Source organism: Hirundo rustica, chromosome 2, assembly GCF_015227805.2.
Source record: "Hirundo rustica isolate bHirRus1 chromosome 2, bHirRus1.pri.v3, whole genome shotgun sequence".
Classification (NCBI taxonomy): domain Eukaryota; kingdom Metazoa; phylum Chordata; class Aves; order Passeriformes; family Hirundinidae; genus Hirundo; species Hirundo rustica.
In genome coordinates this window covers 6,825,323-6,833,772 of record NC_053451.1, presented here as the reverse complement: position 1 = coordinate 6,833,772, position 8,450 = coordinate 6,825,323, and the positions used below count along the sequence as shown (strand labels likewise).

The following is an 8,450-nucleotide window of genomic DNA, read 5'->3' as shown; positions in this document are numbered from 1 at the left end:
TCCAGGATACAAAGACCACTTCCAGTTCACACCATTATGTATCCTGGTGCTTCTTAACCTCTTCCTTGTCAGCTCAGCTGTTCTGATTGATAAGGTTCCATGGATAGAGAGTTGGCTTGTCCATTCCCTTATAGATGGAAGAAAGAATGATTTCATGACTTACACCTGCGTGACAGGGCTGGTGATAAGGTAGCTCCCGCACAGTGAGGTAGAGAAGTTTCTTATTCTCCTGTATCCCTTTGTGCAGATGATCAAGACAAATCCATTTTATTCAGCTTTCTAGAAATAAACCTTGGCCAGAAATACCATGCTTCTGTCTAGTATTTTCCACATTTTTCCTGTTTTCCTTTACCCTTTTGCTTCTGCTAATTTTTAGTTTCCTAAATCTTAAACACCACACCATAACACAAAAGAAGCTACATATGTCCCTACACACACGATCAGTTGGTGTACTTCTAAGCTAAAAACAGGTGATGCTACTAAATAAGAATAGAAAGCAGTCTTATAACACTTTCAGGCAAGTAAAGACATGGGGTATTAAGGAAATTCAGTGGATGGGGATTGAACCTTGCAGCTGGATGAGCAGGATAAATGATGACAAGCTCTAGTGAAAGCAAGACTAAACAAGAGCCTTCACCTTCAAGGAAAACATGTTCTGAATGTTGTATGTCAGCAATGCACAAAGCCACAGAACAGATTAACCAGGAGTTTAACACCAGTGAAATTAGCTTCAGAATCTCCAGAGCTTCACAAACAACATTATAATAATAATAATAAAAAAACCAAAACAGAGATAAGGTACTTCTGCCTGCATATAAACAAGCAATATTATACTACTCCTTTCTTAATTTAGAAGTTATGAATTATTTGTAAAATAGAATCCATATTCATGGAAGTGGAAAGACTATGCATATTATGAGAGAGAATTTGTTTATTTAAATGGTGAAAAAACCACAAAGTTTATGTGTAAGACATAGATGCACATTGATAACTACTCAATATATCACATGCACCCAATACATCTGAACCATACAGAACAGTCTTTGCTGGTCAACCCATCCTTCTTTGTGGGAAGATTTTTTTAGTATCAGATTCTGCTGATTCTTACTAAAATGGCATTTCAGGTAAAGTTAAACCACAACGACATCAGCCAGGAAAGTCTTGTAATGCCTCTTTTGTGGTCCACGTTAAATCTTTGTTGAACTAAAAACAAATACAAAAGGCAAAAGCTGTGACCAACTTGCATTCCCATTGATGAAGCCAAAGATTGTCGGGCAGTTCATCTTTAACCACACAGTACTTTGCCTTCAAAAGCCAAGTACAGGTTGATTAAAACTTACACAAAACTCCCCTTAATTCTTGAGATACAGGCAATTACACCAGAGCAGACCTAAGACTCACAAGTAGAACAGTGTACAAAAGCCACAAAATGTCATTACTTCAGTTCAGTGTACTAATTAAATAGAGAATTATGCTTTCCACATATGTTAGTCCAGTGCCTTTCAATAGAACATTCTGCTCAGATTTTGTAGAGAGAAATCACTACTTTCACAAAATATGGTACTTAATTTCAGAAAAAAAAAAGATTCAAATATGTAGAAAAAAAAAACCCTGTCCATTTGTATGATTATTACCATAGAACTTAAATGACAATAAACCAAGATTACCAGCAGCAGCTTGACTCTAGCTTTGAATTTTTTTTTAATAGTAATCAGATAAAACTTCCAATTTTTCCATCCTTTAATTTGACCTCTGATTTCTTAGCTATAAGGAGGTGGCATTTAATTTTTTTCCTTTCACCTAGCTCACTAGTGTTAGTAGGTTTAAAGTATTAAAAAAAAAAAAAATATTGTCACTGGAAAATGCAGGGTTTTTGCATAGTCATTATCCTTATTTGATAGACAAGCCCATAGTGATAGGATCACATCATCTCTTCAGACTTTTCAGGAACATGAGATCACATTTGTAAATGCTTTCCATTTCAGTGTTGTAAAGCCAAGTCAAAGATACAGGGATAAAGAATATGTGGAAGCATAATAACACTCTCAACACACTAAACAACAGCAGGATAAGAGATATTAGAATATGAACTCTTTTCAACCCAGCAGGAACATTTTTTAAAGGAGCCATGTTCTAAAAACATACATCTTGAGAGCTTTCCTGGCTTAATTGCTAGTATTTTTTTTTTTCTCTCACAAAAGGCTCTTACAAAAAGAATATCTTCTAGGACACAAAAGAGAATTGAGGACTAGAAACTGGAAATTTGTTTGACAGTGCAGAAATTTTGCATTACTTTTCCAGGAAACCTGCTTTGTAAGAGGTTTTCCCTTACCGCATTACGTAAGTGGAAAGAGGCATCTTTGTTCTGATTTTCATTTGTATCGGCAAACATTGTTTGTAAGTTTCTAGCAAAATACCCTCTCCTCAGCAAATCAGAGTCATAGCTGACATTACTTGTGGTTCCCCAGTTATCTGCCTAAAATAAAAATTTGAAAATGATTACAGGAGGGTTGTAGCTGAAGATGTGTCCACAGAAGCCAGAAAAAAAACTGAAAAAAGCAGAAAGTGAAGCAAATAAAAATTAAGTACAGTAAACAGGTTGCAGTCACAGTGAGTTTTCCAGTTCTAGACTGAAAAATAAGTATTAATATTAACATGGATATTGATGGAGACTTACAGGCAATCTCATTTTTTTCTTTACCTAAAAATGGAGATTAGAATAAATCAAATAAAGAGAAGGGAAAATAGTCACAAATGTAGGTTTACAAATACTGATGGTTTCCTCTCATAGTTTGAAGAAATTATTAGATGTGAAAATACTATGGTGAAATGGACAGAGTTCAAGTGTAATGGAAAAGAAAATGTAATCTCCCAAGAACTTTGGAACACAAGTTCTGAAAAGTAGAGCTGTTTAAATGTTTCACCACTAGTTTTCATTCTCAGTGCTACAAAATTGTATCTAGAAATGTCCTTTATAAGTTTAAGCCACATAATGCTATTAATAAATTCACTGTACTTTCTTTTATATACTTTAAAAAGCAACCACTTTGAGCAGTCAATAGATACTGCTAATTTCGCTTTTTCACCTCTAAGAGCCAACAGATGATTATGTTCTCCATTATTTCAGAGCAATTGGATTTTTCCAGACTATGAAACACTCTCTCAGATGAGAAGTTTTGTAGCTGTTCCTTGTTTATGCACCTCTTGGTGGTGTCTCAGGGTGCCTCTGGCATCTAGATTCCCACAGTTTCCAGACATACTTTCCAAGGAAGCTTCTGATTCACAGAGCTACTTCCAGGCTCCAGCTTCCAAACTGTGAGACCTCTCTCTGGCACTATTTTTCAGGAGATCTTTCCCTCAATAATTTTACCTATCTAACCAGGCCACCTTACCGCTGCTCACAACATACTCTAGAGGGCTTAATGGTTATCTTTGAAGAATTTTCTGCTGTCATCACTACTTATATAGCTCTAGCAAGGCCTGATCACCTAAGACAATGCAGAAAGACTAAGAGGACAGAAGGGAAAACTGAAAATATTTTAAATTCAATGTGCACAGATTAAGTAAAAGAAAGTCCTTCCCACATTGATTAAGCCGCTATTAGAGAGTTACAAGTTTTTTTTCCTCCTTTCATTAAAGACTTCAACCCTCAGCACTTGATACTGAATTTTCATAGATTTGAAAATCCCACTGAACCAGAGAATGGCCTATCAGATAAAATCTGTGTCCGCAAGTTTGAAAAATGAAACTTTTTTTCTTTCTGTAATCATCTGAGAGTGAACAGATGCATGTTTGACTATTTGCAGACAGAATAAAAGACTGAGGAAATGGAGAAACAATTGGTCCAACCATGCAGTCATTTACCCAAGCAAGCTATTTCCATTTAAATCAAAAAGCATTGCTTACCTGAGCAAGTATTTCCCACCTACATAACAACATGCAAAAATGGAATCAAAATCATCCCAGTAAAGTATTACTTTTGAGCAAAGGGAAAACAGATGAATAATCTTTCAATGAGATAAGCAAAATTTTAACCAAATTTTATATTTGACAGTATATTAAATGTATCACAGAGCAATCCTCCTGAGGAATCAACACTTGAAATAATCTCTAGGCAACAGAGCACTTTCTCCTTGCTGTAGCTGTAATGTCTGGGTTTTGAGCTGCAGTTTGTTTGGACAATTTAATTAAAGAGCTGAGCTTGAAACAAACTTTTCTTCATTGTGAATTCTGTCTAGGATATGATTATATCTACTTTTCTTGCCTTGAAAAATCTATTTAGGAACACAGCTGGACTAAACATTTATACAACTTTTCAAGTTTACCTAAGAGCATATAGATGTTCACCTACTGAAGAGTATCTAATGCTTCATGAAAACCATTCGTGTTAAAACAGTGAGGTAAGGAGGAACGTAATGGTGGATTTTCGCAAGAATGATGTTTCTTATTTAATAGAATACCCACAATACTCACATAATTAGGAGCTAGCTTGAGACAAAAGGTACTAATATTGAAAATATGGAACCTTAGGAGTTTCAGGCATAGGAACATTATGATATACTAACATTGATGGATGAAAGTATATTCTTTCTCCTGTCTTATTATCAGGAGATTCAAGAAACCTGAGGGCTGCTTCTGGCAATTCACCTAGATGCCCTTTCTCCCTTTTATCAATTTCATCGTGTTTTACAGAATGTACAATGGCCTGTGGTGGCATAAGATCACCCACAGAGCCTAAATCTGAGTCCAGCAGTGCAGAGCACTCACATAAGCAAGGCATCAATCTCAGGAGGGACAGGAAATTAGTTCTTCAGATTTAAAACTAGAAAGGCAGATTGTGGCATTGGCCTACACTGGATAGGGGTATGAAATGGTATTTGCCTGTGGAAAAACACTCTGAGCCTTCCTGATTTCCACAGGAGTTCTCAGTTCTTTTAGATGGTGAGCTTATACCATCACGGCCTGGTATTACAGTCAGCTCTTCCCTATATATCAAACCAACCATAACATCAAAGGGAAACAAGAACAAAGAACAGCCTGAAGTGGTGTCACACACACAGGTGGCAATGGATACCTTTTTGCCTTCTTCATTCCTGTGGGCATTCATGGCAGCCAGGAACAATCTGTTGTTTCTCAAGTTCAGCTACACAGTTAAAAAAACAAACAAACAAACAAACAAACACACACAACAACAACAAAAAAAACCACCCACACAAAACCAAAAAAACCTAACCGTACCTACTTAGAAATAAACCACAGCAAACTAAGTCACCATGAACTTTTTATATCTGTTTGATATATAATAATAAAGTGCAGGGTCATGGAATTCCCTTATTTTGCCAAGTCATTTGTTACATTGGCAAAGATGATGTCAGAGAAAGGCAGTGTTAGTGGTGGTGTTAAGTGGTGTTAGACTGAAAATGGTGCTTACTCTCTAGTTCTGTTACAGTGTTTTATTATTACCAAAGTATATTCCTAAGCCTCAGATCTCTGGTGTCAGAAAATATACGTTGACAAGTGGGATGGAGGAGTGCCCGCTGTTCCTTGGGAAAAGTAGGGTCTTGCTTCCACTGCAGAATGAAAAGTGTTGAGAAGAAAATTAGGCAAATATATAACACCATGGAGCTTCATGTTAGCAAATTCAGGACGTTTAGAAGTATGCTGACAAAACGTAGGTACCTTAAACAGCTGTGCCTTGCTGGTGAAAGTTCCTGACTTCACTCATGGTACTGCCCACTCTGCAAATCACAAAATTTGTCATTTTTTGGTAAAAAAACTCATGCATTTTCACACAGAACACCAAAAAGACAGAAAACAAAAATTATAAACAACAAACAGGTGAGAAAGTGTGTACAAAGCTAAGTATAGAACAAGGAAACCATGCAGTAAGCTGTAGCTGTTACCATCTTTTTCAGAAAAATAGAGGTGGAATCCATTGAAAAACAGCTCTGAAGGGCAGAGGAGCTAAAAAATTAGCAGTTCTTTAAAGACACCCTCTTCCAAGTACAGGAATAGTCCATTCAGACTAGTAATATAAATAGTAGGCATTATGAGTTGTCATTTGATCTGTAAATTAGTTCTAATAGAATGGATCATAATTGCCTTTGTATTATGCAAATAACTAATCTAATCAAGGGAATGACAGAAATATGGAAAAGAAAAATAAAATCTCTAACTCTAAAGAAAGAACAACTATCCCCTTCTACAAGGCAAGATACGTGGACTTCGGATAATGTAGTTCTTTTCTCTAGAATATTCCCCACAGAAACAGAGCTGAACTCTTCCAGCAGTAACCCTCCACCTTTTTTCCCCAAAGTTTGCTCTCACTGCTATGTTCTCCACCACCCCCATGCCCACACCTGAGCTTCTCCACTGTTCCTGTGGACTTTTTGTGACCATGGGTGCTCTTCCAGCTGCTTGTCCTGCCCCAGCATCCCAGATCATTGACCATCACTCCGCAATGTTTCACTGACAGGCTTGCCAGTGAGGTGTGTCTCCTCTTTCCAGAGCCCCTCTTGCACCCACCACTGTCTTCTTAAGACGTTGCATCAAACAAGTTATTTGTACCTTCAAACTGACTACAATTGACTGTGTGCTCTTTCCAATCCAAATATGATTAAATATCTCAGAGCAAATCACTGATTCTCTGTACAATCTCCTAGATGTGTTGCCTTTTTTCCAAATGCCTTCCAAAACCTGTGGGGTTTTTGGATTTCAATTCATTGACCTTTTAGGTATTTGGTTTAATACTGACAATTGAGACAATTTCTTTTTAGCTCTGGACCTGAGAAAGTCCAGGAATTGTAAAAGACCTGCTGATAATATATTCTTTAATGGATTTTGTCACTTGAATTATTTTGCTATGGGATCTTACTAAAGTAGATTTAAATGGGTACAAGATAAAAACTTCCTATATGATGGCAATTACAGTATTATTAATAAAATGTCATCTTCCTATTTTTAAGTCACAGGAAAAGCACTTTGTTCCCCCCATATAATCTATATATAATACATGTTTAGATGCAATATATTTTATATTTCTATAATTTCAGAATTAAAATGTGTCCTCCATCTGAGGAAATTCACTCTAAAAGAGTTTACCAACCAAAGCAAAAAGCCACACAAGATGCCAGCTGTCATCATCATTGTCGAGATGGCCACAGCACTCAAGAGTGTTCTTTAAAAATTTTAAGGGGCCTCAAGTATCAGTACCTCATTACCTAAAATACCTTCTCTACATTACAGTTCATGTTATTTAAAAAGTCTTCCATACCTTTACTATGTTGCAGTTCTACAAACAACCCCACACAGCTCTGGCTTTTTCTCTCCTTCTTCTTTCTGCATTTCTAACCCACTGCTTCCTGTCCCTTCCTCCTCGCAGCCTGGCCAGCAGAATCCAACTGACTCACCACTCCACCAATTAACTCACTCTTTCATCACCCATAGCTGGGGGAGCAAGGCTGTCCCCACTCTTTCGTAATTAACACAGCTGCAACACATTAGGAGCAAGAGTGCCTTTAGCACTATCTCTCTCTGTTCTCCTACAGCCAGCCACAGCAGAACTGATAAATTGCCTGGAGTTGTTGTCTTTAGATAACAGTAACTTAGGTGGATTAAGATCTAGAGTTTCATTTTTAACAAGAGAATCTTGGAAGAAACTGTTTGAACTAATAATAATAAAAAAAAATCCCTACCACAAAACTCAAGGGGAAATCAGCACTGAAATTTTGTAAAAAGTACACTGTTGGGAGAGAAGGGGTCTAAGAAGTTAAAGACAGAAGAATAAGGTACTGTGACACAGACCTCTTCCTCCAAACCCATATGTTTGATTCATTCAGTTCCCTCTCATCCAGGGAGAAGATAATGCTGCATATTATCAAGCACTGTGGGACCAATAATGACATCCACTCTCCTAACCAAGCTATCGAGGCAGATGATGACAGCAGGAGCAGGAAGGGAACAGCACCACTGTAAATCACCCAAGAGTAGCAGAAAGAAACCAAATTATTGGGGGATTTGTTGCAAATCCTGTGCACTGATTTCTCTCCCAGTAAGGAAAGGATGAAAGCTGGGAGCTTGGAACTGGCTCTCATATTACCTGAAAGGGCAAGAGAGAGAGAGTTACAAGGCAAGAAACAAGGCGCTGCAGAAGTTCCATCAAGGGAGGAACAAGCTTCAAGGAGTAGCAAGAAACAAAAAAAGCCATAAGAAGAAATTAAACTATTCTATGTATAGCATGATAGCTAGAGAGTTTAACAAAGTGTTGGAAGAATAAATGTTTTTCCCTAAAGCAGAAATGTCAGTGTATCCTCACTAGACCTAGCTGTGTGCCAAGAGCTTCAGCAGTTCCAAGAAAGTGCATGACAGTATACAGTCTATCATTTTAAATAAAGAAGGGATTTTCAATCACTGAGGCCCAATATTATAATCTGAAGGTCAAAAGATTAAAA

At 37.2% G+C, this 8,450-nt stretch overlaps 1 long non-coding RNA gene across 3 annotated transcripts; it reads right to left on the bottom strand.

The window, feature by feature from the left end:
• Positions 1-965: 965 nt before the first annotated feature.
• Positions 966-7,419, bottom strand: LOC120749053 (uncharacterized). 3 transcript variants are annotated; one of them, XR_005699507.2, is made up of 5 exons: positions 7,274-7,419; positions 5,680-5,738; positions 5,464-5,570; positions 2,333-2,476; positions 972-1,203 (listed from the first exon to the last, which is right to left on the bottom strand). It is a non-coding gene; the product is annotated as an uncharacterized LOC120749053 (long non-coding RNA). The 3 variants fall into 3 exon arrangements; XR_005699506.2 differs by having other exon boundaries at positions 973-1,203; positions 5,432-5,570; XR_009207568.1 differs by having other exon boundaries at positions 966-5,570.
• Positions 7,420-8,450: the final 1,031 nt, after the last annotated feature.